This window comes from Taudactylus pleione, unplaced genomic scaffold, assembly GCF_031769625.1.
Source record: "Taudactylus pleione unplaced genomic scaffold, aTauple2 ptg000612l, whole genome shotgun sequence".
NCBI lineage: Eukaryota > Metazoa > Chordata > Amphibia > Anura > Myobatrachidae > Taudactylus > Taudactylus pleione.
In genome coordinates this window covers 980,497-1,007,290 of record NW_028285014.1, presented here as the reverse complement: position 1 = coordinate 1,007,290, position 26,794 = coordinate 980,497, and the positions used below count along the sequence as shown (strand labels likewise).

General features: G+C 33.9%; 6 non-coding genes across 6 annotated transcripts; all 6 read right to left on the bottom strand.

Moving 5' to 3' along the window:
• Positions 1 to 118: 118 nt before the first annotated feature.
• TRNAL-CAA (transfer RNA leucine (anticodon CAA)) lies at positions 119 to 227 on the bottom strand. Its single transcript has 2 exons — positions 190 to 227; positions 119 to 164 (listed from the first exon to the last, which is right to left on the bottom strand). It is a non-coding gene; the product is annotated as a tRNA-Leu (tRNA).
• A 6,808-nt stretch (positions 228 to 7,035) lies between these two features.
• Positions 7,036 to 7,144, bottom strand: TRNAL-CAA (transfer RNA leucine (anticodon CAA)). Its single transcript has 2 exons — positions 7,107 to 7,144; positions 7,036 to 7,081 (listed from the first exon to the last, which is right to left on the bottom strand). It is a non-coding gene; the product is annotated as a tRNA-Leu (tRNA).
• A 4,434-nt stretch (positions 7,145 to 11,578) lies between these two features.
• TRNAL-CAA (transfer RNA leucine (anticodon CAA)) lies at positions 11,579 to 11,687 on the bottom strand. The gene is made up of 2 exons: positions 11,650 to 11,687; positions 11,579 to 11,624 (listed from the first exon to the last, which is right to left on the bottom strand). It is a non-coding gene; the product is annotated as a tRNA-Leu (tRNA).
• Positions 11,688 to 14,968: 3,281 nt separating this feature from the next.
• Positions 14,969 to 15,077, bottom strand: TRNAL-CAA (transfer RNA leucine (anticodon CAA)). The gene is made up of 2 exons: positions 15,040 to 15,077; positions 14,969 to 15,014 (listed from the first exon to the last, which is right to left on the bottom strand). It is a non-coding gene; the product is annotated as a tRNA-Leu (tRNA).
• A 3,281-nt stretch (positions 15,078 to 18,358) lies between these two features.
• Positions 18,359 to 18,467, bottom strand: TRNAL-CAA (transfer RNA leucine (anticodon CAA)). The gene is made up of 2 exons: positions 18,430 to 18,467; positions 18,359 to 18,404 (listed from the first exon to the last, which is right to left on the bottom strand). It is a non-coding gene; the product is annotated as a tRNA-Leu (tRNA).
• A 7,958-nt stretch (positions 18,468 to 26,425) lies between these two features.
• TRNAL-CAA (transfer RNA leucine (anticodon CAA)) lies at positions 26,426 to 26,534 on the bottom strand. The gene is made up of 2 exons: positions 26,497 to 26,534; positions 26,426 to 26,471 (listed from the first exon to the last, which is right to left on the bottom strand). It is a non-coding gene; the product is annotated as a tRNA-Leu (tRNA).
• Between the last annotated feature and the right edge of the window lie 260 nt (positions 26,535 to 26,794).

The window sequence follows — 26,794 nt, the reverse complement described above, 5'->3', positions numbered from 1 at the left end:
TGGGATCAAGATATCAATGTCTGGGAGAGGAAAGATTGAAAGACTGTGGACGTCCTGAGCATACTTCTCAATGTCTGTCATTTTGAGTCTAAAACATAACCAAAGAGCAAGAAAATATTGTCAGAAGTGGGATTTGAACTCACGCCTCTTTATAGAGACCAGAATTCCCATTAACCAGAAGAGTAAAATCTTGAGTCTGGCGCCTTAGACCGCTCGGCCATCCTGACAAGCACATCAGTATGTCCAAACCTGCTGCCTGTTAGGGTTTATCATTTTACTATTTATATTTTTGATTGTGATTTTGACAAATAATTTGGACTTGTTGAAAAAGGGGTCACTAAATCAAGATCTTAGATTAATGCATTTCCTCTAAAAGCTATTTCTTAAATAACATTATTTAGGAAAAATGGCTCAAGCTAAAGTGTTATCCTTCAAAATTACTGTTGCCACCCTTTACTAAGGTCTTCATCCTAGCAGAACAGATTAGTTTGTCTTAGAAGTAAATTGTATATCACGTTATATGTAAAGTCTAAGAGCCTTAAAATACTTTCAATGCTAATTATTCTTCTGTTTTATGTTTAGATTACTGAACACTAAAAGAATGTTGTGCAAACAATATTTATTCTTCAAAGGAAGAGATGTACAAGAACACGAGGACATGCACTGAAACTGGAGGGAGGTAGACTTAGAGGAAATTTGAAGAAAAATGACTTCACAGAAAGGGTAGTTGATAAATAGAAAAGCCTCCCATCCGATGTTGTTGAAGCTAAATGATGAAACAATTTAAACATGCTTGGGATAGGCATAAGAATATCCTTAAGAGAAATGTAAGGAGCAAATAGGGTTGAAGTTGCCAAAAGGATACATGAAAAGGAGCAGACTACGTGGGCCAAGTGGTTCTTATCTGCCATCAAATTCTGTTTCTATGTAATATATTATTTCAAAAGCCAATTTCTACATTAACTGAACTTTAGAATTTTAAAACTAATCATAGTGTCTTTATCATTTAAGAATAATTTAATTAATTTAACTGTAATTTAATTTGATCTTGATTGGAATGTAGATGGGAAAATTGATCAATTCTTAGGTGTTTAACAGTTTCTATGCCCTTTTATTCATTCAATCATTGCACTTCACATGGCTTAGAAATAAATGGGATCAAGATATCAATGTCTGGGAGAGGAAAGATTGAAAGACTGTGGATGTCCAGAGCATACTTTTCAATGTCGGTCATTTTGAGTCTAAAACATAACCAAACAGCATGAAAATATTGTCAGAAGAGGGATTTGAACCCATGCCTCTTTACAGAGACCAGAATTCCCATTAACTGAAAGAGTAGAATCTTGAGTCTGGCGCCTTAGACCACCTGGCCATTCTGACAAGAACATCAGTATGTTCAAACCTGCTGCCTGTTAGGGTTTATCATTTTACTATTTATATTTTTGATTGTGATTTTGACACATAATTTGGACTTGTTGGAAAAGGGGTCATTAAATCAAGATCTTATATTAATGCATTTCCGCTAAAAGTTGTTCCTTAAATAACATTATTTAGGAAAAATGGCTCAAGCTAAAGTGTTATCCTTCAAAATCACTGTTGCCACCCTTTACTAAGGTCTTCATCCTAGCAGAACAGATTAGTTTGTCTTAGAAGTAAATTGTATATCACGTTATATGTAAAGTCTAAGAGCCTTAAAATACTTTCGATGCCAATTATTCTTGTGTTTTATGTTTAGATTACTGAATACTAAAAGAATGTTGTGCAAACGATACTTATTCTTCATAGGAAGAGATGTACAAGAACACGAGGACATGCACTGAAACTGGAGGGAGGTAGACTTAGAGGAAATTTGAAGAAAAATTACTTCACAGAAGGGTAGTTGATAAATAGAAAAGCCTCCCATCCGATGTTGTTGAAGCTAAATGGTGAAACAATTTAAACACGCTTGGGATAGGCATAAGAATATCCTTAAGAGAAATGTAAGGAGCAAATAGGGTTGAAGTTGCCTGAAGGATACATGAAAAGGAGCAGACTACGTGGGCCAAGTGGTTCTTATCTACCATCAAATTCTGTTTCTATGTAATACATTATTTCAATAGAAAATTTCTACATGAACTGAACTTTTGAATTTTAAAACTAATCATAGTGTCTTTATCATTTAAGAATAATTTAATTAATTTAATCTCTAATGTATTTTGATCTTGATTGGAATGTAGATGGGAAAATCTATCTATTCTTAGGTCTTTAACAGTTTCTATGCCCTTTAATTCATTCAATCATTGCACTTCACATTGCTTAGAAATAAATGGGATCAAGATATCAATGTCTGGGAGAGGAAAGATTGAAAGACTGTGGATGTCCTGAGCATACTTCTCAATGTCGGTCATTTTGAGTCTAAAACATAACCAAACAGCAAGAAAATATTGTCGGAAGAGGGATTTGAACCCACGCCTCTTTACAGAGACCAGAATTCCCATTAACTGGAAGAGTAGAATCTTGAGTCTGGCGCCTTAGTCCGCTCGGCCATCCTGACAACCACATCAGTATGTCCAAACCTGCTGCCTGTTAGGGTTTATCATTTTACTATTTATATTTTTGATTGTGATTTTGACAAATAATTTGGACTTGTTGAAAAAGAGGTCATAAAATCAAGATCTTAGATTAATGCATTTCCTCTAAAAGCTGTTTCCTAAATAACATTATTTAGGAAAAAGGGCTCAAGCTAAAGTGTTATCCTTCAAAATTACTGTTGCCACCCTTTACTAAGGTCTTCATCCTAGCAGAACAGATTAGTTTGTCTTAGAAGTAAATTGTATATCACATTATATGTAAAGTCTAAGAGCCTTAAAATACTTTCGATGCAAATTATTCTTGTGTTTTATGTTAATATTACTGAATACTAAAAGAATGTTGTGCAAACAATACTTATTCTTCATAGGAAGAGATGTGCAAGAACACGAGGACATGCACTGAAACTGGAGGGAGGTAGACTTAGAGGAAATTTGAAGAAAAATTACTTCACAGAAAGGGTAGTTGATAAATAGAAAAGCCTCCCATCCGATGTTATTGAAGCTAAATGGTGAAACAATTTAAACACGCATGGGATAGGCATAATAATATCCTTAAGAGAAATGTAAGGAGCAAATAGGGTTGAAGTTGCCTAAAGGATACATGAAAAGGAGCAGACTACGTGGGCCAAGTGGTTCTTATCTGCCATCAAATTCTGTTTCTATGTAATATATTATTTCAATAGCCAATTTCTACATGAACTGAAATTTAGAATTTTAAAACTAATCATATTGTCTTTATCATTTAAGAATAATTTAATTAATTTACCTCTAATGTAATTTGATCTTGATTGGAGTGTAGATGGGAAAATTGATCAATTCTTAGGTCTTTAACAGTTTCTATGCCCTTTAATTTATACAATCATTGCGCTTCACATTGCAAGGAAATAATTGGGATCAAGATATCAATGTCTGGGAGAGGAAAGATTGAAAGACTGTGGATATCCTAAGCATACTTCTCAATGTCTGTCATTTTGAGTCTAAAACATAACCAAACAGCAAGAAAATATTGTCAGAAGTCAGATTTGAACTCACACTTCTTTACAGAGACCAGCATTCCCATTAACCAGAAGAGTAGAATCTTGAGTCTGGCGCCTTAGACCACTCGGCCATCCTGACAAGCACATCAGTATGTCCAAACCTGCTGCCTGTTAGGGTTTATCATTTTACTATTTATATTTTTGATTGTGATTTTGACAAATAATTTGGACTTGTTGAAAAAGGGGTCATTAAATCAAGATCTTAGATTAATGCATTTCCTCTAAAAGCTGTTTCTTAAATAACATTATTTAGGAAAAATGGCTCAAGCTAAAGTGTTATCCTTCAAAATTACTGTTGCCACACTTTACTAAGGTCTTCATCCTAGCAGAACAGATTAGTTTGTCTTAGAAGTAAATTGTATATCACATTATATGTAAGAGTCTAAGAGCCTTAAAATACTTTCGATGCCAATTATTCTTGTGTTTTATGTTTAGATTACTGAATACTAAAAGAATGTTGTGCAAACAATATTTATTCTTCAAAGGAAGAGATGTACAAGAACACGAGGACATGCACTGAAACTGGAGGGAGGTAGACTTAGAGGAAATTTGAAGAAAAATTACTTCACAGAAAGGGTAGTTGATAAATAGAAAAGCCTCCCATCCGATGTTGTTGAAGCTAAATGGTGAAAAATTTAAACACTCTTGGGATAGGCATAAGAATATCCTTAAGTGAAATGTATGGAGCAAATAGGGTTGAAGTTGCCTGAAGGATACATGAAAAGGAGCAGACTACGTGGGCCAAGTGGTTCTTATCTGCCATCAAATTCTGTTTCTATGAAATATATTATTTCAATAGCCAATTTCTACATTAACTGAACTTTAGAATTTTAAAACTAATCATATTGTCTTTATCATTTAAGAATAATTTAATTAATTTAACTCTAATGTAATTTGATCTTGATTGGAGTGTAGATGGGAAAATTGATCAATTCTTATGTCTTTAACAGCTTCTATGCCCTTTAATTCATACAATCATTGCGCTTCACATTGCAAGGAAATAAATGGGATCAAGATATCAATGTCTGGGAGAGGAAAGATTGAAAGACTGTGGACGTCCTGAGCATACTTCTCAATGTCTGTCATTTTGAGTCTAAAACATAACCAAAGAGCAAGAAAATATAGTCAGAAGTGGGATTTGAACCCACGCCTCTTTACAGAGACCAGAATTCCCATTAACTGGAAGAGTAGAATCTTGAGTCTGGTGACTTAGACCGCTTTGCCATCCTGCCAAGCACATCAGTATGTCCAAACCTGCTGCCTGTTAGGGTTTATCATTTTACTATTTATATTTTTGAGTGTGATTTTGACAAATAATTTGGACTTGTTGAAAAAGGGGTCATTAAATCAAGATCTTAGATTAATGCATTTCCTCTAAAAGCTGTTTCTTAAATAACATTATTTAGGAAAAATGGCTCAAGCTAAATTGTTATCCTTCAAAATTACTGTTGCCACCCTTTACTAAGGTCTTCATCCTAGCAGAACAGATTAGTTTGTCTTAGAAGTAAATTGTATATCACGTTATATGTTAAGTCTAAGAGCCTTAAAATACTTTTGATGTCAATTATTCTTGTGTTTTATGTTTAGATTACTGAATACTAAAAGAATGTTGTGCAAACAATATTTATTCTTCAAAGGAAGAGATGAACAAGAACACGAGGACATGCACTGAAACTGGAGAGAGGTAGACTTAGAGGAAATTTGAAGAAAAATTACTTCACAGAAAGGGTAGTTGATAAATAGAAAAGCCTCCCATCCGATGTTGTTGAAGCTAAATGGTGAAACAATTTAAATACTCTAGGAATAGGCATGAGAATATCCTTAAGATATATGTAAGGAGCAAATAGGGTTGAAGTTGTCTAAAGGATATATGAAAAGGAGAAGACTACATGGGCCAAGTGGTTATTATTTGCCATCAAATTCTTTTTCTATGTAATACATTATTTCAATAGACAGTTTCTACATGAACTGAACTTTACTTTTTTAAAACTAATCATAGTGTCTTTATCATTTAAGAATAATTTAATTAATTTGACTCTAATGTATTTTGATCTTGATTGGAATGTAGATGGGAAAATCGATCAATTCTTAGGTCTTTAACAGTTTCTATGCCCTTTAATTCATTCAATCATTGTGCTTCATATTGCTTAGAAATAAATGGGATCAAGATATCAATGTCTGGGAGAGGAAAGATTGAAAGACTGTGTATGTCCTGAGCATACTTCTCAATGTCGGCCATTTTGAGTTTAAAACATACCCAAAGAGCAAGAAAATATTGTCAGAAGTGTGATTTGCACCCACACCTCTTTACAGAGACCAGAATTCTCATTAACTGGAAGAGTAGACTCTTGAGTCTGGTGCTTTAGACCGCTCGGCCATCCTGACAAGCACATCAGTATGTCCAAACCTGCTGCCTCTTAGGGTTTATCATTTTACTATTTATATTTTTGAGTGTGATTTTGACAAATAATTTAGATTTGTTGAAAAAGGGGTCATTAAATCAAGATCTTAGATTAATGCATTCCTCTAAAAGCTGTTTCTTAAATAACATTATTTAGGAAAAATGGCTCAAGCTAAAGTGTTATCCTTCAAAATTACTGTTGCCACCCTTTACTAAGGTCTTCATCCTAGCAGAACAGATTAGTTTGTCTTAGAAGTAAATTGTATATCACGTTATATGTTAAGTCTAAGAGCCTTAAAATACTTTCGATGTCAATTATTCTTGTGTTTTATGTTTAGATTACTGAATACTAAAAGAATGTTGTGCAAACAATATTTATTCTTCAAAGCAAGAGATGTACAAGAACACGAGGACAAGCACTGAAACTGGAGGAAGGTAGACTTAGAGGAAATTTGAAGAAAAATTACTTCACAGAAAGGGTAGTTGATAAATAGAAAAGCCTCCCATCCGATGTTATTGAAGCTAAATGGTGAAACAATTTAAACACTCTTGGGATAGGCATAATAATATCCTTAAGAGAAATGTAAGGAGCAAATAGGGTTGAAGTTGCCTAAAGGATACATGAAAAGGAGCAGACTACGTGGGCCAAGTGGTTCTTATCTGCCATCAAATTCTGTTTCTATGTAATATATTATTTCAATAGCCAATTTCTACATGAACTGAAATTTAGAATTTTAAAACTAATCATATTGTCTTTATCATTTAAGAATAATTTAATTAATTTAACTCTAATGTAATTTGATCTTGATTGGAGTGTAGATGGGAAAATTGATCAATTCTTAGGTCTTTAACAGTTTCTATGCCCTTTCATTTATACAATCATTGCGCTTCACATTGCAAGGAAATAATTGGGATCAAGATATCAATGTCTGGGAGAGGAAATATTGAAAGACTGTGGATGTCCTGAGCATACTTCTCAATGTCTGTCATTTTGAGTCTAAAACATAACCAAACAGCATGAAAATATTGTCAGAAGTGGGATTTGAACCCACGCCTCTTTACAGAGACCAGAATTCCTATTAACTGGAAGAGTAGAATCTTGAGTCTGGCGCCTTAGACCGCTCGGCCATCCTGACAAGCACATCAGTATGTCCAAACCTGCTGCCTGTTAGGGTTTATCATTTTACTATTTATATTTTTGATTTTGATTTTGACAAATAATTTGGACTTGTTGGAAAAGGGGTCATTAAATCAAGATCTTAGATTAATACATTTCCTCTAAAAGCTGTTTCTTAAATAACATTATTTAGGAAAAATGGCTCAAGCTAAAGTGTTATCCTTCCAAATTACTGTTGCCACCCTTTACTAAGGTCTTCATCCTAGCAGAACAGATTAGTTTGTCTTAGAATTAAATTGTATATCACGTTATATGTAAAGTCTAAGTGCCTTAAAATACTTTCAATGCCAATTATTCTTGTGTTTTATGTTTAGATTACTGAATACTAAAAGAATGTTGTGCAAACAATACTTATTCTTCATAGGAAGAGATGTACAAGAACACGAGGACATGCACTGAAACTGGAGGGAGGTAGACTTAGAGGAAATTTGAAGAAAAATTACTTCACAGAAAGGGTAGTTGATAAATAGAAAAGCCTCCCATCCGATGTTGTTGAAGCTAAATGGTGAAACAATTTAAACACTCTTGGGATAGGCATAAGAATATCCTTAAGAGAAATGTATGGAGCAAATAGGGTTGAAGTTGCCTGAAGGATACATGAAAAGGAGCAGACTACGTGGGCCAAGTGGTTCTTATCTGCCATCAAATTCTGTTTCTATGAAATATATTATTTCAATAGCCAATTTCTACATTAACTGAACTTTAGAATTTTAAAACTAATCATATTGTCTTTATCATTTAAGAATAATTTAATTAATTTAACTCTAATGTAATTTGATCTTGATTGGAGTGTAGATGGGAAAATTGATCAATTCTTATGTCTTTAACAGCTTCTATGCCCTTTAATTCATACAATCATTGCGCTTCACATTGCAAGGAATTAAATGGGATCAAGATATCAATGCCTGGGAGAGGAAAGATTGAAAGACTGTGGACGTCCTGAGCATACTTCTCAATGTCTGTCATTTTGAGTCTAAAACATAACCAAAGAGCAAGAAAATATTGTCAGAAGTGGGATTTGAACTCACGCCTCTTTATAGAGACCAGAATTCCCATTAACCAGAAGAGTAAAATCTTGAGTCTGGCGCCTTAGACCGCTTGGCCATCCTGACAAGCACATCAGTATGTCCAAACCTGCTGCCTGTTAGGGTTTATCATTTTACTATTTATATTTTTGATTGTGATTTTGACACATAATTTGGACTTGTTGAAAAAGGGGTCATTAAATCAAGATCTTAGATTAATGCATTTCCTCTAAAAGCTGTTTCTTAAATAACATTATTTAGGAAAAATGGCTCAAGCTAAAGTGTTATCCTTCAAAATTACTGTTGCCACCCTTTACTAATACTTCATCCTAGCAGAACAGATTAGTTTGTCTTAGAAGTAAATTGTATATCACGTTATATGTAAAGTCTAAGAGCCTTAAAATACTTTCAATGCTAATTATTCTTCTGTTTTATGTTTAGATTACTGAACACTAAAAGAATGTTGTGCAAACAATATTTATTCTTCAAAGGAAGAGATGTACAAGAACACGAGGACATGCACTGAAACTGGAGGGAGGTAGACTTAGAGGAAATTTGAAGAAAAATTACTTCACAGAAAGGGTAGTTGATAAATAGAAAAGCCTCCCATCCGATGTTGTTGAAGCTAAATGGTGAAACAATTTAAACATGCTTGGGATAGGCATAAGAATATCCTTAAGAGAAATGTAAGGAGCAAATAGGGTTGAAGTTGCCAAAAGGATACATGAAAAGGAGCAGACTACGTGGGCCAAGTGGTTCTTATCTGCCATCAAATTCTGTTTCTATGTAATATATTATTTCAAAAGCCAATTTCTACATTAACTGAACTTTAGAATTTTAAAACTAATCATAGTGTCTTTATCATTTAAGAATAATTTAATTAATTTAACTCTAATGTAATTTGATCTTGATTGGAATGTAGATGGGAAAATTGATCAATTCTTAGGTGTATCAAGATATCAATGTCTGGGAGAGGAAAGATTGAAAGACTGTGGATGTCCAGAGCATACTTTTCAATGTCGGTCATTTTGAGTCTAAAACATAACCAAACAGCATGAAAATATTGTCAGAAGTGGGATTTGAACCCATGCCTCTTTACAGAGACCAGAATTCCCATTAACTGGAAGAGTAGAATCTTGAGTCTGGTGCCTTAGACCACCTGGCCATTCTGACAAGAACATCAGTATGTTCAAACCTGCTGCCTGTTAGGGTTTATCATTTTACTATTTATATTTTTGATTGTGCTTTTGACACATAATTTGGACTTGTTGGAAAAGGGGTCATTAAATCAAGATCTTATATTAATGCATTTCCGCTAAAAGTTGTTCCTTAAATAACATTATTTAGGAAAAATGGCTCAAGCTAAAGTGTTATCCTTCAAAATCACTGTTGCCACCCTTTACTAAGGTCTTCATCCTAGCAGAACAGATTAGTTTGTCTTAGAAGTAAATTGTATATCACGTTATATGTAAAGTCTAAGAGCCTTAAAATACTTTCGATGCCAATTATTCTTGTGTTTTATGTTTAGATTACTGAATACTAAAAGAATGTTGTGCAAACGATACTTATTCTTCATAGGAAGAGATGTACAAGAACACGAGGACATGCACTGAAACTGGAGGGAGGTAGACTTAGAGGAAATTTGAAGAAAAATCTTCACAGAAGGGTAGTTGATAAATAGAAAAGCCTCCCATCCGATGTTGTTGAAGCTAAATGGTGAAACAATTTAAACACGCTTGGGATAGGCATAAGAATATCCTTAAGAGAAATGTAAGGAGCAAATAGGGTTGAAGTTGCCTGAAGGATACATGAAAAGGAGCAGACTACGTGGGCCAAGTGGTTCTTATCTACCATCAAATTTTGTTTCTATGTAATACATTATTTCAATAGAAAATTTCTACATGAACTGAACTTTTGAATTTTAAAACTAATCATAGTGTCTTTATCATTTAAGATTAATTTAATTAATTTAATCTCTAATGTATTTTGATCTTGATTGGAATGTAGATGGGAAAATCTATCTATTCTTAGGTCTTTAACAGTTTCTATGCCCTTTAATTCATTCAATCATTGCACTTCACATTGCTTAGAAATAAATGGGATCAAGATATCAATGTCTGGGAGAGGAAAGATTGAAAGACTGTGTATGTCCTGAGCATACTTCTCAATGTCGGCCATTTTGAGTTTAAAACATACCCAAAGAGCAAGAAAATATTGTCAGAAGTGGGATTTGCTCCCACACCTCTTTTCAGAGACCAGAATTCCCATTAACTGGAAGAGTAGACTCTTGAGTCTGGTGCTTTAGACCGCTCGGCCATCCTGACAAGCACATCAGTATGTCCAAACCTGCTGCCTGTTAGGGTTTATCATTTTACTATTTATATTTTTGATTGTTATTTTGACAAATAATTTGGACTTGTTGGAAAAGGGGTCATTAAATCAAGATCTTAGATTAATACATTTCCTCTAAAAGCTGTTTCTTAAATAACATTATTTAGGAAAAATGGCTCAAGCTAAAGTGTTATCCTTCCAAATTACTGTTGCCACCCTTTACTAAGGTCTTCATCCTAGCAGAACAGATTAGTTTGTCTTAGAAGTAAATTGTATATCACGTTATATGTAAAGTCTAAGTGCCTTAAAATACTTTCAATGCCAATTATTCTTGTGTTTTATGTTTAGATTACTGAATACTAAAAGAATGTTGTGCAAACAATACTTATTCTTCATAGGAAGAGATGTACAAGAACACGAGGACATGCACTGAAACTGGAGGGAGGTAGACTTAGAGGAAATTTGAAGAAAAATTACTTCACAGAAAGGGTAGTTGATAAATAGAAAAGCCTCCCATCCGATGTTGTTGAAGCTAAATGGTGAAACAATTTAAACACTCTTGGGATAGGCATAAGAATATCCTTAAGAGAAATGTATGGAGCAAATAGGGTTGAAGTTGCCTGAAGGATACATGAAAAGGAGCAGACTACGTGGGCCAAGTGGTTCTTATCTGCCATCAAATTCTGTTTCTATGAAATATATTATTTCAATAGCCAATTTCTACATTAACTGAACTTTAGAATTTTAAAACTAATCATATTGTCTTTATCATTTAAGAATAATTTAATTAATTTAACTCTAATGTAATTTGATCTTGATTGGAGTGTAGATGGGAAAATTGATCAATTCTTATGTCTTTAACAGCTTCTATGCCCTTTAATTCATACAATCATTGCGCTTCACATTGCAAGGAAATAAATGGGATCAAGATATCAATGTCTGGGAGAGGAAAGATTGAAAGACTGTGGATGTCCTGAGCATACTTCTCAATGTCTGTCATTTTGAGTCTAAAACATAACCAAAGAGCAAGAAAATATTGTCAGAAGTGGGATTTGAACTCACGCCTCTTTATAGAGACCAGAATTCCCATTAACCAGAAGAGTAAAATCTTGAGTCTGGCGCCTTAGACCGCTCGGCCATCCTGACAAGCACATCAGTATGTCCAAACCTGCTGCCTGTTAGGGTTTATCATTTTACTATTTATATTTTTGATTGTGATTTTGACAAATAATTTGGACTTGTTGAAAAAGGGGTCATTAAATCAAGATCTTAGATTAATGCATTTCCTCTAAAAGCTGTTTCTTAAATAACATTATTTAGGAAAAATGGCTCAAGCTAAAGTGTTATCCTTCAAAATTACTGTTGCCACCCTTTACTAATACTTCATCCTAGCAGAACAGATTAGTTTGTCTTAGAAGTAAATTGTATATCACGTTATATGTAAAGTCTAAGAGCCTTAAAATACTTTCAATGCTAATTATTCTTCTGTTTTATGTTTAGATTACTGAACACTAAAAGAATGTTGTGCAAACAATATTTATTCTTCAAAGGAAGAGATGTACAAGAACACGAGGACATGCACTGAAACTGGAGGGAGGTAGACTTAGAGGAAATTTGAAGAAAAATTACTTCACAGAAAGGGTAGTTGATAAATAGAAAAGCCTCCCATCCGATGTTGTTGAAGCTAAATGGTGAAACAATTTAAACATGCTTGGGATAGGCATAAGAATATCCTTAAGAGAAATGTAAGGAGCAAATAGGGTTGAAGTTGCCAAAAGGATACATGAAAAGGAGCAGACTACGTGGGCCAAGTGGTTCTTATCTGCCATCAAATTCTGTTTCTATGTAATATATTATTTCAAAAGCCAATTTCTACATTAACTGAACTTTAGAATTTTAAAACTAATCATAGTGTCTTTATCATTTAAGAATAATTTAATTAATTTAACTCTAATGTAATTTGATCTTGATTGGAATGTAGATGGGAAAATTGATCAATTCTTAGGTGTATCAAGATATCAATGTCTGGGAGAGGAAAGATTGAAAGACTGTGGATGTCCAGAGCATACTTTTCAATGTCGGTCATTTTGAGTCTAAAACATAACCAAACAGCATGAAAATATTGTCAGAAGTGGGATTTGAACCCATGCCTCTTTACAGAGACCAGAATTCCCATTAACTGGAAGAGTAGAATCTTGAGTCTGGTGCCTTAGACCACCTGGCCATTCTGACAAGAACATCAGTATGTTCAAACCTGCTGCCTGTTAGGGTTTATCATTTTACTATTTATATTTTTGATTGTGATTTTGACACATAATTTGGACTTGTTGGAAAAGGGGTCATTAAATCAAGATCTTATATTAATGCATTTCCGCTAAAAGTTGTTCCTTAAATAACATTATTTAGGAAAAATGGCTCAAGCTAAAGTGTTATCCTTCAAAATCACTGTTGCCACCCTTTACTAAGGTCTTCATCCTAGCAGAACAGATTAGTTTGTCTTAGAAGTAAATTGTATATCACGTTATATGTAAAGTCTAAGAGCCTTAAAATACTTTCGATGCCAATTATTCTTGTGTTTTATGTTTAGATTACTGAATACTAAAAGAATGTTGTGCAAACGATACTTATTCTTCATAGGAAGAGATGTACAAGAACACGAGGACATGCACTGAAACTGGAGGGAGGTAGACTTAGAGGAAATTTGAAGAAAAATCTTCACAGAAGGGTAGTTGATAAATAGAAAAGCCTCCCATCCGATGTTGTTGAAGCTAAATGGTGAAACAATTTAAACACGCTTGGGATAGGCATAAGAATATCCTTAAGAGAAATGTAAGGAGCAAATAGGGTTGAAGTTGCCTGAAGGATACATGAAAAGGAGCAGACTACGTGGGCCAAGTGGTTCTTATCTACCATCAAATTTTGTTTCTATGTAATACATTATTTCAATAGAAAATTTCTACATGAACTGAACTTTTGAATTTTAAAACTAATCATAGTGTCTTTATCATTTAAGATTAATTTAATTAATTTAATCTCTAATGTATTTTGATCTTGATTGGAATGTAGATGGGAAAATCTATCTATTCTTAGGTCTTTAACAGTTTCTATGCCCTTTAATTCATTCAATCATTGCACTTCACATTGCTTAGAAATAAATGGGATCAAGATATCAATGTCTGGGAGAGGAAAGATTGAAAGACTGTGTATGTCCTGAGCATACTTCTCAATGTCGGCCATTTTGAGTTTAAAACATACCCAAAGAGCAAGAAAATATTGTCAGAAGTGGGATTTGCTCCCACACCTCTTTTCAGAGACCAGAATTCCCATTAACTGGAAGAGTAGACTCTTGAGTCTGGTGCTTTAGACCGCTCGGCCATCCTGACAAGCACATCAGGATGTCCAAACCTGCTGCCTGTTAGGGTTTATCATTTTACTATTTATATTTTTGATTGTTATTTTGACAAATAATTTGGACTTGTTGGAAAAGGGGTCATTAAATCAAGATCTTAGATTAATACATTTCCTCTAAAAGCTGTTTCTTAAATAACATTATTTAGGAAAAATGGCTCAAGCTAAAGTGTTATCCTTCCAAATTACTGTTGCCACCCTTTACTAAGGTCTTCATCCTAGCAGAACAGATTAGTTTGTCTTAGAAGTAAATTGTATATCACGTTATATGTAAAGTCTAAGTGCCTTAAAATACTTTCAATGCCAATTATTCTTGTGTTTTATGTTTAGATTACTGAATACTAAAAGAATGTTGTGCAAACAATACTTATTCTTCATAGGAAGAGATGTACAAGAACACGAGGACATGCACTGAAACTGGAGGGAGGTAGACTTAGAGGAAATTTGAAGAAAAATTACTTCACAGAAAGGGTAGTTGATAAATAGAAAAGCCTCCCATCCGATGTTGTTGAAGCTAAATGGTGAAACAATTTAAACACTCTTGGGATAGGCATAAGAATATCCTTAAGAGAAATGTATGGAGCAAATAGGGTTGAAGTTGCCTGAAGGATACATGAAAAGGAGCAGACTACGTGGGCCAAGTGGTTCTTATCTGCCATCAAATTCTGTTTCTATGAAATATATTATTTCAATAGCCAATTTCTACATTAACTGAACTTTAGAATTTTAAAACTAATCATATTGTCTTTATCATTTAAGAATAATTTAATTAATTTAACTCTAATGTAATTTGATCTTGATTGGAGTGTAGATGGGAAAATTGATCAATTCTTATGTCTTTAACAGCTTCTATGCCCTTTAATTCATACAATCATTGCGCTTCACATTGCAAGGAAATAAATGGGATCAAGATATCAATGCCTGGGAGAGGAAAGATTGAAAGACTGTGGACGTCCTGAGCATACTTCTCAATGTCTGTCATTTTGAGTCTAAAACATAACCAAAGAGCAAGAAAATATTGTCAGAAGTGGGATTTGAACTCACGCCTCTTTATAGAGACCAGAATTCCCATTAACCAGAAGAGTAAAATCTTGAGTCTGGCGCCTTAGACCGCTCGGCCATCCTGACAAGCACATCAGTATGTCCAAACCTGCTGCCTGTTAGGGTTTATCATTTTACTATTTATATTTTTGATTGTGATTTTGACAAATAATTTGGACTTGTTGAAAAAGGGGTCATTAAATCAAGATCTTAGATTAATGCATTTCCTCTAAAAGCTGTTTCTTAAATAACATTATTTAGGAAAAATGGCTCAAGCTAAAGTGTTATCCTTCAAAATTACTGTTGCCACCCTTTACTAATACTTCATCCTAGCAGAACAGATTAGTTTGTCTTAGAAGTAAATTGTATATCACGTTATATGTAAAGTCTAAGAGCCTTAAAATACTTTCAATGCTAATTATTCTTCTGTTTTATGTTTAGATTACTGAACACTAAAAGAATGTTGTGCAAACAATATTTATTCTTCAAAGGAAGAGATGTACAAGAACACGAGGACATGCACTGAAACTGGAGGGAGGTAGACTTAGAGGAAATTTGAAGAAAAATTACTTCCCAGAAAGGGTAGTTGATAAATAGAAAAACCTCCCATCCGATGTTGTTGAAGCTAAATGGTGAAACAATTTAAACATGCTTGGGATAGGCATAAGAATATCCTTAAGAGAAATGTAAGGAGCAAATAGGGTTGAAGTTGCCAAAAGGATACATGAAAAGGAGCAGACTACGTGGGCCAAGTGGTTCTTATCTGCCATCAAATTCTGTTTCTATGTAATATATTATTTCAAAAGCCAATTTCTACATTAACTGAACTTTAGAATTTTAAAACTAATCATAGTGTCTTTATCATTTAAGAATAATTTAATTAATTTAACTCTAATGTAATTTGATCTTGATTGGAATGTAGATGGGAAAATTGATCAATTCTTAGGTGTATCAAGATATCAATGTCTGGGAGAGGAAAGATTGAAAGACTGTGGATGTCCAGAGCATACTTTTCAATGTCGGTCATTTTGAGTCTAAAACATAACCAAACAGCATGAAAATATTGTCAGAAGTGGGATTTGAACCCATGCCTCTTTACAGAGACCAGAATTCCCATTAACTGGAAGAGTAGAATCTTGAGTCTGGTGCCTTAGACCACCTGGCCATTCTGACAAGAACATCAGTATGTTCAAACCTGCTGCCTGTTAGGGTTTATCATTTTACTATTTATATTTTTGATTGTGATTTTGACACATAATTTGGACTTGTTGGAAAAGGGGTCATTAAATCAAGATCTTATATTAATGCATTTCCGCTAAAAGTTGTTCCTTAAATAACATTATTTAGGAAAAATGGCTCAAGCTAAAGTGTTATCCTTCAAAATCACTGTTGCCACCCTTTACTAAGGTCTTCATCCTAGCAGAACAGATTAGTTTGTCTTGGAAGTAAATTGTATATCACGTTATATGTAAAGTCTAAGAGCCTTAAAATACTTTCGATGCCAATTATTCTTGTGTTTTATGTTTAGATTACTGAATACTAAAAGAATGTTGTGCAAACGATACTTATTCTTCATAGGAAGAGATGTACAAGAACACGAGGACATGCACTGAAACTGGAGGGAGGTAGACTTAGAGGAAATTTGAAGAAAAATCTTCACAGAAGGGTAGTTGATAAATAGAAAAGCCTCCCATCCGATGTTGTTGAAGCTAAATGGTGAAACAATTTAAACACGCTTGGGATAGGCATAAGAATATCCTTAAGAGAAATGTAAGGAGCAAATAGGGTTGAATTTGCCTGAAGGATACATGAAAAGGAGCAGACTACGTGGGCCAAGTGGTTCTTATCTACCATCAAATTCTGTTTCTATGTAATACATTATTTCAATAGAAAATTTCTACATGAACTGAACTTTTGAATTTTAAAACTAATCATAGTGTCTTTATCATTTAAGATTAATTTAATTAATTTAATCTCTAATGTATTTTGATCTTGATTGGAATGTAGATGGGAAAATCTATCTATTCTTAGGTCTTTAACAGTTTCTATGCCCTTTAATTCATTCAATCATTGCACTTCACATTGCTTAGAAATAAATGGGATCAAGATATCAATGTCTGGGAGAGGAAAGATTGAAAGACTGTGTATGTCCTGAGCATACTTCTCAATGTCGGCCATTTTGAGTTTAAAACATACCCAAAGAGCAAGAAAATATTGTCAGAAGTGGGATTTGCTCCCACACCTCTTTACAGAGACCAGAATTCCCATTAACTGGAAGAGTAGACTCTTGAGTCTGGTGCTTTAGACCGCTCGGCCATCCTGACAAGCACATCAGTATGTCCAAACCTGCTGCCTGTTAGGGTTTATCATTTTACTATTTATATTTTTGATTGTTATTTTGACAAATAATTTGGACTTGTTGGAAAAGGGGTCATTAAATCAAGATCTTAGATTAATACATTTCCTCTAAAAGCTGTTTCTTAAATAACATTATTTAGGAAAAATGGCTCAAGCTAAAGTGTTATCCTTCCAAATTACTGTTGCCACCCTTTACTAAGGTCTTCATCCTAGCAGAACAGATTAGTTTGTCTTAGAAGTAAATTGTATATCACGTTATATGTAAAGTCTAAGTGCCTTAAAATACTTTCAATGCCAATTATTCTTGTGTTTTATGTTTAGATTACTGAATACTAAAAGAATGTTGTGCAAACAATACTTATTCTTCATAGGAAGAGATGTACAAGAACACGAGGACATGCACTGAAACTGGAGGGAGGTAGACTTAGAGGAAATTTGAAGAAAAATTACTTCACAGAAAGGGTAGTTGATAAATAGAAAAGCCTCCCATCCGATGTTGTTGAAGCTAAATGGTGAAACAATTTAAACACTCTTGGGATAGGCATAAGAATATCCTTAAGAGAAATGTATGGAGCAAATAGGGTTGAAGTTGCCTGAAGGATACATGAAAAGGAGCAGACTACGTGGGCCAAGTGGTTCTTATCTGCCATCAAATTCTGTTTCTATGAAATATATTATTTCAATAGCCAATTTCTACATTAACTGAACTTTAGAATTTTAAAACTAATCATATTGTCTTTATCATTTAAGAATAATTTAATTAATTTAACTCTAATGTAATTTGATCTTGATTGGAGTGTAGATGGGAAAATTGATCAATTCTTATGTCTTTAACAGCTTCTATGCCCTTTAATTCATACAATCATTGCGCTTCACATTGCAAGGAAATAAATGGGATCAAGATATCAATGTCTGGGAGAGGAAAGATTGAAAGACTGTGGATGTCCTGAGCATACTTCTCAATGTCTGTCATTTTGAGTCTAAAACATAACCAAAGAGCAAGAAAATATTGTCAGAAGTGGGATTTGAACTCACGCCTCTTTATAGAGACCAGAATTCCCATTAACCAGAAGAGTAAAATCTTGAGTCTGGCGCCTTAGACCGCTCGGCCATCCTGACAAGCACATCAGTATGTCCAAACCTGCTGCCTGTTAGGGTTTATCATTTTACTATTTATATTTTTGATTGTGATTTTGACAAATAATTTGGACTTGTTGAAAAAGGGGTCATTAAATCAAGATCTTAGATTAATGCATTTCCTCTAAAAGCTGTTTCTTAAATAACATTATTTAGGAAAAATGGCTCAAGCTAAAGTGTTATCCTTCAAAATTACTGTTGCCACCCTTTACTAATACTTCATCCTAGCAGAACAGATTAGTTTGTCTTAGAAGTAAATTGTATATCACGTTATATGTAAAGTCTAAGAGCCTTAAAATACTTTCAATGCTAATTATTCTTCTGTTTTATGTTTAGATTACTGAACACTAAAAGAATGTTGTGCAAACAATATTTATTCTTCAAAGGAAGAGATGTACAAGAACACGAGGACATGCACTGAAACTGGAGGGAGGTAGACTTAGAGGAAATTTGAAGAAAAATTACTTCACAGAAAGGGTAGTTGATAAATAGAAAAGCCTCCCATCCGATGTTGTTGAAGCTAAATGGTGAAACAATTTAAACATGCTTGGGATAGGCATAAGAATATCCTTAAGAGAAATGTAAGGAGCAAATAGGGTTGAAGTTGCCAAAAGGATACATGAAAAGGAGCAGACTACGTGGGCCAAGTGGTTCTTATCTGCCATCAAATTCTGTTTCTATGTAATATATTATTTCAAAAGCCAATTTCTACATTAACTGAACTTTAGAATTTTAAAACTAATCATAGTGTCTTTATCATTTAAGAATAATTTAATTAATTTAACTCTAATGTAATTTGATCTTGATTGGAATGTAGATGGGAAAATTGATCAATTCTTAGGTGTTTAACAGTTTCTATGCCCTTTTATTCATTCAATCATTGCACTTCACATGGCTTAGAAATAAATGGGATCAAGATATCAATGTCTGGGAGAGGAAAGATTGAAAGACTGTGGATGTCCAGAGCATACTTTTCAATGTCGGTCATTTTGAGTCTAAAACATAACCAAACAGCATGAAAATATTGTCAGAAGTGGGATTTGAACCCATGCCTCTTTACAGAGACCAGAATTCCCATTAACTGGAAGAGTAGAATCTCGAGTCTGGTGCCTTAGACCACCTGGCCATTCTGAAAGGAACATCAGTATGTTCAAACCTGCTGCTTGTTAGGGTTTATCATTTTACTATTTATATTTTTGATTGTGATTTTGACACATAATTTGGACTTGTTGGAAAAGGGGTCATTAAATCAAGATCTTATATTAATGCATTTCCGCTAAAAGTTGTTCCTTAAATAACATTATTTAGGAAAAATGGCTCAAGCTAAAGTGTTATCCTTCAAAATCACTGTTGCCACCCTTTACTAAGATCTTCATCCTAGCAGAACAGATTAGTTTGTCTTAGAAGTAAATTGTATATCACATTATATGTAAAGTCTAAGAGCCTTAAAATACTTTCGATGCCAATTATTCTTGTGTTTTATGTTTAGATTACTGAATACTAAAAGAATGTTGTGCAAACGATACTTATTCTTCATAGGAAGAGATGTACAAGAACACGAGGACATGCACTGAAACTGGAGGGAGGTAGACTTAGAGGAAATTTGAAGAAAAATTACTTCACAGAAGGGTAGTTGATAAATAGAAAAGCCTCCCATCCGATGTTGTTGAAGCTAAATGGTGAAACAATTTAAACACGCTTGGGATAGGCATAAGAATATCCTTAAGAGAAATGTAAGGAGCAAATAGGGTTGAAGTTGCCTAAAGGATACATGAAAAGGAGCAGACTACGTGGGCCAAGTGGTTCTTATCTACCATCAAATTCTGTTTCTATGTAATACATTATTTCAATAGAAAATTTCTACATGAACTGAACTTTTGAATTTTAAAACTAATCATAGTGTCTTTATCATTTAAGATTAATTTAATTAATTTAATCTCTAATGTATTTTGATCTTGATTGGAATGTAGATGGGAAAATCTATCTATTCTTAGGTCTTTAACAGTTTCTATGCCCTTTAATTCATTCAATCATTGCACTTCACATTGCTTAGAAATAAATGGGATCAAGATATCAATGTCTGGGAGAGGAAAGATTGAAAGACTGTGGATGTCCTGAGCATACTTCTCAATGTCGGCCATTTTGAGTTTAAAACATACCCAAAGAGCAAGAAAATATTGTCAGAAGTGTGATTTGCACCCACACCTCTTTACAGAGACCAGAATTCCCATTAACCAGAAGAGTAGACTCTTGAGTCTGGTGCTTTAGACCGCTCGGCCATCCTGACAAGCACATCAGTATGTCCAAACCTGCTGCCTCTTAGGGTTTATCATTTTACTATTTATATTTTTGAGTGTGATTTTGACAAATAATTTAGATTTGTTGAAAAAGGGGTCATTAAATCAAGATCTTAGATTAATGCATTCCTCTAAAAGCTGTTTCTTAAATAACATTATTTAGGAAAAATGGCTCAAGCTAAAGTGTTATCCTTCAAAATTACTGTTGCCACCCTTTACTAAGGTCTTCATCCTAGCAGAACAGATTAGTTTGTCTTAGAAGTAAATTGTATATCACGTTATATGTTAAGTCTAAGAGCCTTAAAATACTTTCGATGTCAATTATTCTTGTGTTTTATGTTTAGATTACTGAATACTAAAAGAATGTTGTGCAAACAATATTTATTCTTCAAAGCAAGAGATGTACAAGAACACGAGGACAAGCACTGAAACTGGAGGGAGGTAGACTTAGAGGAAATTTGAAGAAAAATTACTTCACAGAAAGGGTAGTTGATAAATAGAAAAGCCTCCCATCCGATGTTATTGAAGCTAAATGGTGAAACAATTTAAACACTCTTGGGATAGGCATAATAATATCCTTAAGAGAAATGTAAGGAGCAAATAGGGTTGAAGTTGCCTAAAGGATACATGAAAAGGAGCAGACTACGTGGGCCAAGTGGTTCTTATCTGCCATCAAATTCTATTTCTATGTAATATATTATTTCAATAGCCAATTTCTACATGAACTGAACTTTTGAATTTTAAAACTAATCATAGTGTCTTTATCATTTAAGATTAATTTAATTAATTTAATCTCTAATGTATTTTGATCTTGATTGGAATGTAGATGGGAAAATCTATCTATTCTTAGGTCTTTAACAGTTTCTATGCCCTTTAATTCATTCAATCATTGCACTTCACATTGCTTAGAAATAAATGGGATCAAGATATCAATGTCTGGGAGAGGAAAGATTGAAAGACTGTGGATGTCCTGAGCATACTTCTCAATGTCGGTCATTTTGAGTCTAAAACATAACCAAACAGCAAGAAAATGTTGTCAGAAGAGGGATTTGAACCCACGCCTCTTTACAGAGACCAGAATTCCCATTAACTGGAAGAGTAGAATCTTGAGTCTGGCGCCTTAGTCCGTTCGGCCATCCTGACAACCACATCAGTATGTCCAAACCTGCTGCCTGTTAGGGTTTATCATTTTACTATTTATATTTTTGATTGTGATTTTGACACATAATTTGGACTTGTTGAAAAAGAGGTCATAAAATCAAGATCTTAGATTAATGCATTTCCTCTAAAAGCTGTTTCCTAAATAACATTATTTAGGAAAAAGGGCTCAAGCTAAAGTGTTATCCTTCAAAATTACTGTTGCCACACTTTACTAAGGTCTTCATCCTAGCAGAACAGATTAGTTTGTCTTAGAAGTAAATTGTATATCACATTATATGTAAAGTCTAAGAGCCTTAAAATACTTTCGATGCAAATTATTCTTGTGTTTTATGTTAATATTACTGAATACTAAAAGAATGTTGTGCAAACAATACTTATTCTTCAAAGGAAGAGATGTACAAGAACACGAGGACATGCACTGAAACTGGAGGGAGGTAGACTTAGAGGAAATTTGAAGAAAAATTACTTCACAGAAAGGGTAGTTGATAAATAGAAAAGCCTCTCATCCGTTGTTATTGAAGCTAAATGGTGAAACAATTTAAACACTCATGGGATAGGCATAATAATATCCTTAAGAGAAATGTAAGGAGCAAATAGGGTTGAAGTTGCCTAAAGGATACATGAAAAGGAGCAGACTACGTGGGCCAAGTGGTTCTTATCTGCCATCAAATTCTGTTTCTATGTAATATATTATTTCAATAGCCAATTTCTACATGAACTGAAATTTAGAATTTTAAAACTAATCATATTGTCTTTATCATTTAAGAATAATTTAATTAATTTACCTCTAATGTAATTTGATCTTGATTGGAGTGTAGATGGGAAAATTGATCAATTCTTAGGTCTTTAACAGTTTCTATGCCCTTTATTTTATACAATCATTGCGCTTCACATTGCAAGGAAATAATTGGGATCAAGATATCAATGTCTGGGAGAGGAAAGATTGAAAGACTGTGGATGTCCTGATCATACTTCTCAATGTCTGTCATTTTGAGTCTAAAACATAACCAAACAGCAAGAAAATATTGTCAGAAGTGGGATTTGAACTCACACCTCTTTACAGAGACCAGAATTCCCATTAACTGGAAGAGTAGAATCTTGAGGCTGGCGCCTTAGACCGCTCGGCCATCCTGACAAGCACATTAGTATATCCAAACCTGCTGCCTGTTAGGGTTTATCATTTTACTATTTATATTTTTGAGTGTGATTTTGACAAATAATTTGGACTTGTTGAAAAAGGGGTCATTAAATCAAGATCTTAGATTAATGCATTTCCTCTAAAAGCTGTTTCTTAAATAACATTATTTAGGAAAAATGGCTCAAGCTAAAGTGTTATCCTTCCAAATTACTGTTGCCACCCTTTACTAAGGTCTTCATCCTAGCAGAACAGATTAGTTTGTCTTAGAAGTAAATTGTATATCACATTATATGTAAAGTCTAAGTGCCTTAAAATACTTTCAATGCCAATTATTCTTGTGTTTTATGTTTAGATTACTGAATACTAAAAGAATGTTGTGCAAACAATACTTATTCTTCATAGGAAGAGATGTACAAGAACACGAGGACATGCACTGAAACTGGAGGGAGGTAGACTTAGAGGAAATTTGAAGAAAAATTACTTCACAGAAAGGGTAGTTGATAAATAGAAAAGCCTCCCATCCGATGTTGTTGAAGCTAAATGGTGAAAAATTTAAACACTCTTGGGATAGGCATAAGAATATCCTTAAGAGAAATGTATGGAGCAAATAGGGTTGAAGTTGCCTGAAGGATACATGAAAAGGAGCAGACTACGTGGGCCAAGTGGTTCTTATCTGCCATCAAATTCTGTTTCTATGTAATATATTATTTCAAAAGCCAATTTCTACATTAACTGAACTTTAGAATTTTAAAACTAATCATAGTGTCTTTATCATTTAAGAATAATTTAATTAATTTAACTCTAATGTAATTTGATCTTGATTGGAATGTAGATGGGAAAATTGATCAATTCTTAGGTGTTTAACAGTTTCTATGCCCTTTTATTCATTCAATCATTGCACTTCACATGGCTTAGAAATAAATGGGATCAAGATATCAATGTCTGGGAGAGGAAAGATTGAAAGACTGTGGATGTCCAGAGCATACTTTTCAATGTCGGTCATTTTGAGTCTAAAACATAACCAAACAGCATGAAAATATTGTCAGAAGTGGGATTTGAACCCATGCCTCTTTACAGAGACCAGAATTCCCATTAACTGGAAGAGTAGAATCTTGAGTCTGGTGCCTTAGACCACCTGGCCATTCTGACAAGAACATCAGTATGTTCAAACCTGCTGCCTGTTAGGGTTTATCATTTTACTATTTATATTTTTGATTGTGATTTTGACACATAATTTGGACTTGTTGGAAAAGGGGTCATTAAATCAAGATCTTATATTAATGCATTTCCGCTAAAAGTTGTTCCTTAAATAACATTATTTAGGAAAAATGGCTCAAGCTAAAGTGTTATCCTTCAAAATCACTGTTGCCACCCTTTACTAAGGTCTTCATCCTAGCAGAACAGATTAGTTTGTCTTGGAAGTAAATTGTATATCACGTTATATGTAAAGTCTAAGAGCCTTAAAATACTTTCGATGCCAATTATTCTTGTGTTTTATGTTTAGATTACTGAATACTAAAAGAATGTTGTGCAAACGATACTTATTCTTCATAGGAAGAGATGTACAAGAACACGAGGACATGCACTGAAACTGGAGGGAGGTAGACTTAGAGGAAATTTGAAGAAAAATCTTCACAGAAGGGTAGTTGATAAATAGAAAAGCCTCCCATCCGATGTTGTTGAAGCTAAATGGTGAAACAATTTAAACACGCTTGGGATAGGCATAAGAATATCCTTAAGAGAAATGTAAGGAGCAAATAGGGTTGAAGTTGCCTGAAGGATACATGAAAAGGAGCAGACTACGTGGGCCAAGTGGTTCTTATCTACCATCAAATTCTGTTTCTATGTAATACATTATTTCAATAGAAAATTTCTACATGAACTGAACTTTTGAATTTTAAAACTAATCATAGTGTCTTTATCATTTAAGATTAATTTAATTAATTTAATCTCTAATGTATTTTGATCTTGATTGGAATGTAGATGGGAAAATCTATCTATTCTTAGGTCTTTAACAGTTTCTATGCCCTTTAATTCATTCAATCATTGCACTTCACATTGCTTAGAAATAAATGGGATCAAGATATCAATGTCTGGGAGAGGAAAGATTGAAAGACTGTGTATGTCCTGAGCATACTTCTCAATGTCGGCCATTTTGAGTTTGAAACATACCCAAAGAGCAAGAAAATATTGTCAGAAGTGGGATTTGCTCCCACACCTCTTTACAGAGACCAGAATTCCCATTAACTGGAAGAGTAGACTCTTGAGTCTGGTGCTTTAGACCGCTCGGCCATCCTGACAAGCACATCAGTATGTCCAAACCTGCTGCCTGTTAGGGTTTATCATTTTACTATTTATATTTTTGATTGTTATTTTGACAAATAATTTGGACTTGTTGGAAAAGGGGTCATTAAATCAAGATCTTAGATTAATACATTTCCTCTAAAAGCTGTTTCTTAAATAACATTATTTAGGAAAAATGGCTCAAGCTAAAGTGTTATCCTTCCAAATTACTGTTGCCACCCTTTACTAAGGTCTTCATCCTAGCAGAACAGATTAGTTTGTCTTAGAAGTAAATTGTATATCACGTTATATGTAAAGTCTAAGTGCCTTAAAATACTTTCAATGCCAATTATTCTTGTGTTTTATGTTTAGATTACTGAATACTAAAAGAATGTTGTGCAAACAATACTTATTCTTCATAGGAAGAGATGTACAAGAACACGAGGACATGCACTGAAACTGGAGGGAGGTAGACTTAGAGGAAATTTGAAGAAAAATTACTTCACAGAAAGGGTAGTTGATAAATAGAAAAGCCTCCCATCCGATGTTGTTGAAGCTAAATGGTGAAACAATTTAAACACTCTTGGGATAGGCATAAGAATATCCTTAAGAGAAATGTATGGAGCAAATAGGGTTGAAGTTGCCTGAAGGATACATGAAAAGGAGCAGACTACGTGGGCCAAGTGGTTCTTATCTGCCATCAAATTCTGTTTCTATGAAATATATTATTTCAATAGCCAATTTCTACATTAACTGAACTTTAGAATTTTAAAACTAATCATATTGTCTTTATCATTTAAGAATAATTTAATTAATTTAACTCTAATGTAATTTGATCTTGATTGGAGTGTAGATGGGAAAATTGATCAATTCTTATGTCTTTAACAGCTTCTATGCCCTTTAATTCATACAATCATTGCGCTTCACATTGCAAGGAAATAAATGGGATCAAGATATCAATGTCTGGGAGAGGAAAGATTGAAAGACTGTGGATGTCCTGAGCATACTTCTCAATGTCTGTCATTTTGAGTCTAAAACATAACCAAAGAGCAAGAAAATATTGTCAGAAGTGGGATTTGAACTCACGCCTCTTTATAGAGACCAGAATTCCCATTAACCAGAAGAGTAAAATCTTGAGTCTGGCGCCTTAGACCGCTCGGCCATCCTGACAAGCACATCAGTATGTCCAAACCTGCTGCCTGTTAGGGTTTATCATTTTACTATTTATATTTTTGATTGCGATTTTGACAAATAATTTGGACTTGTTGAAAAAGGGGTCATTAAATCAAGATCTTAGATTAATGCATTTCCTCTAAAAGCTGTTTCTTAAATAACATTATTTAGGAAAAATGGCTCAAGCTAAAGTGTTATCCTTCAAAATTACTGTTGCCACCCTTTACTAATACTTCATCCTAGCAGAACAGATTAGT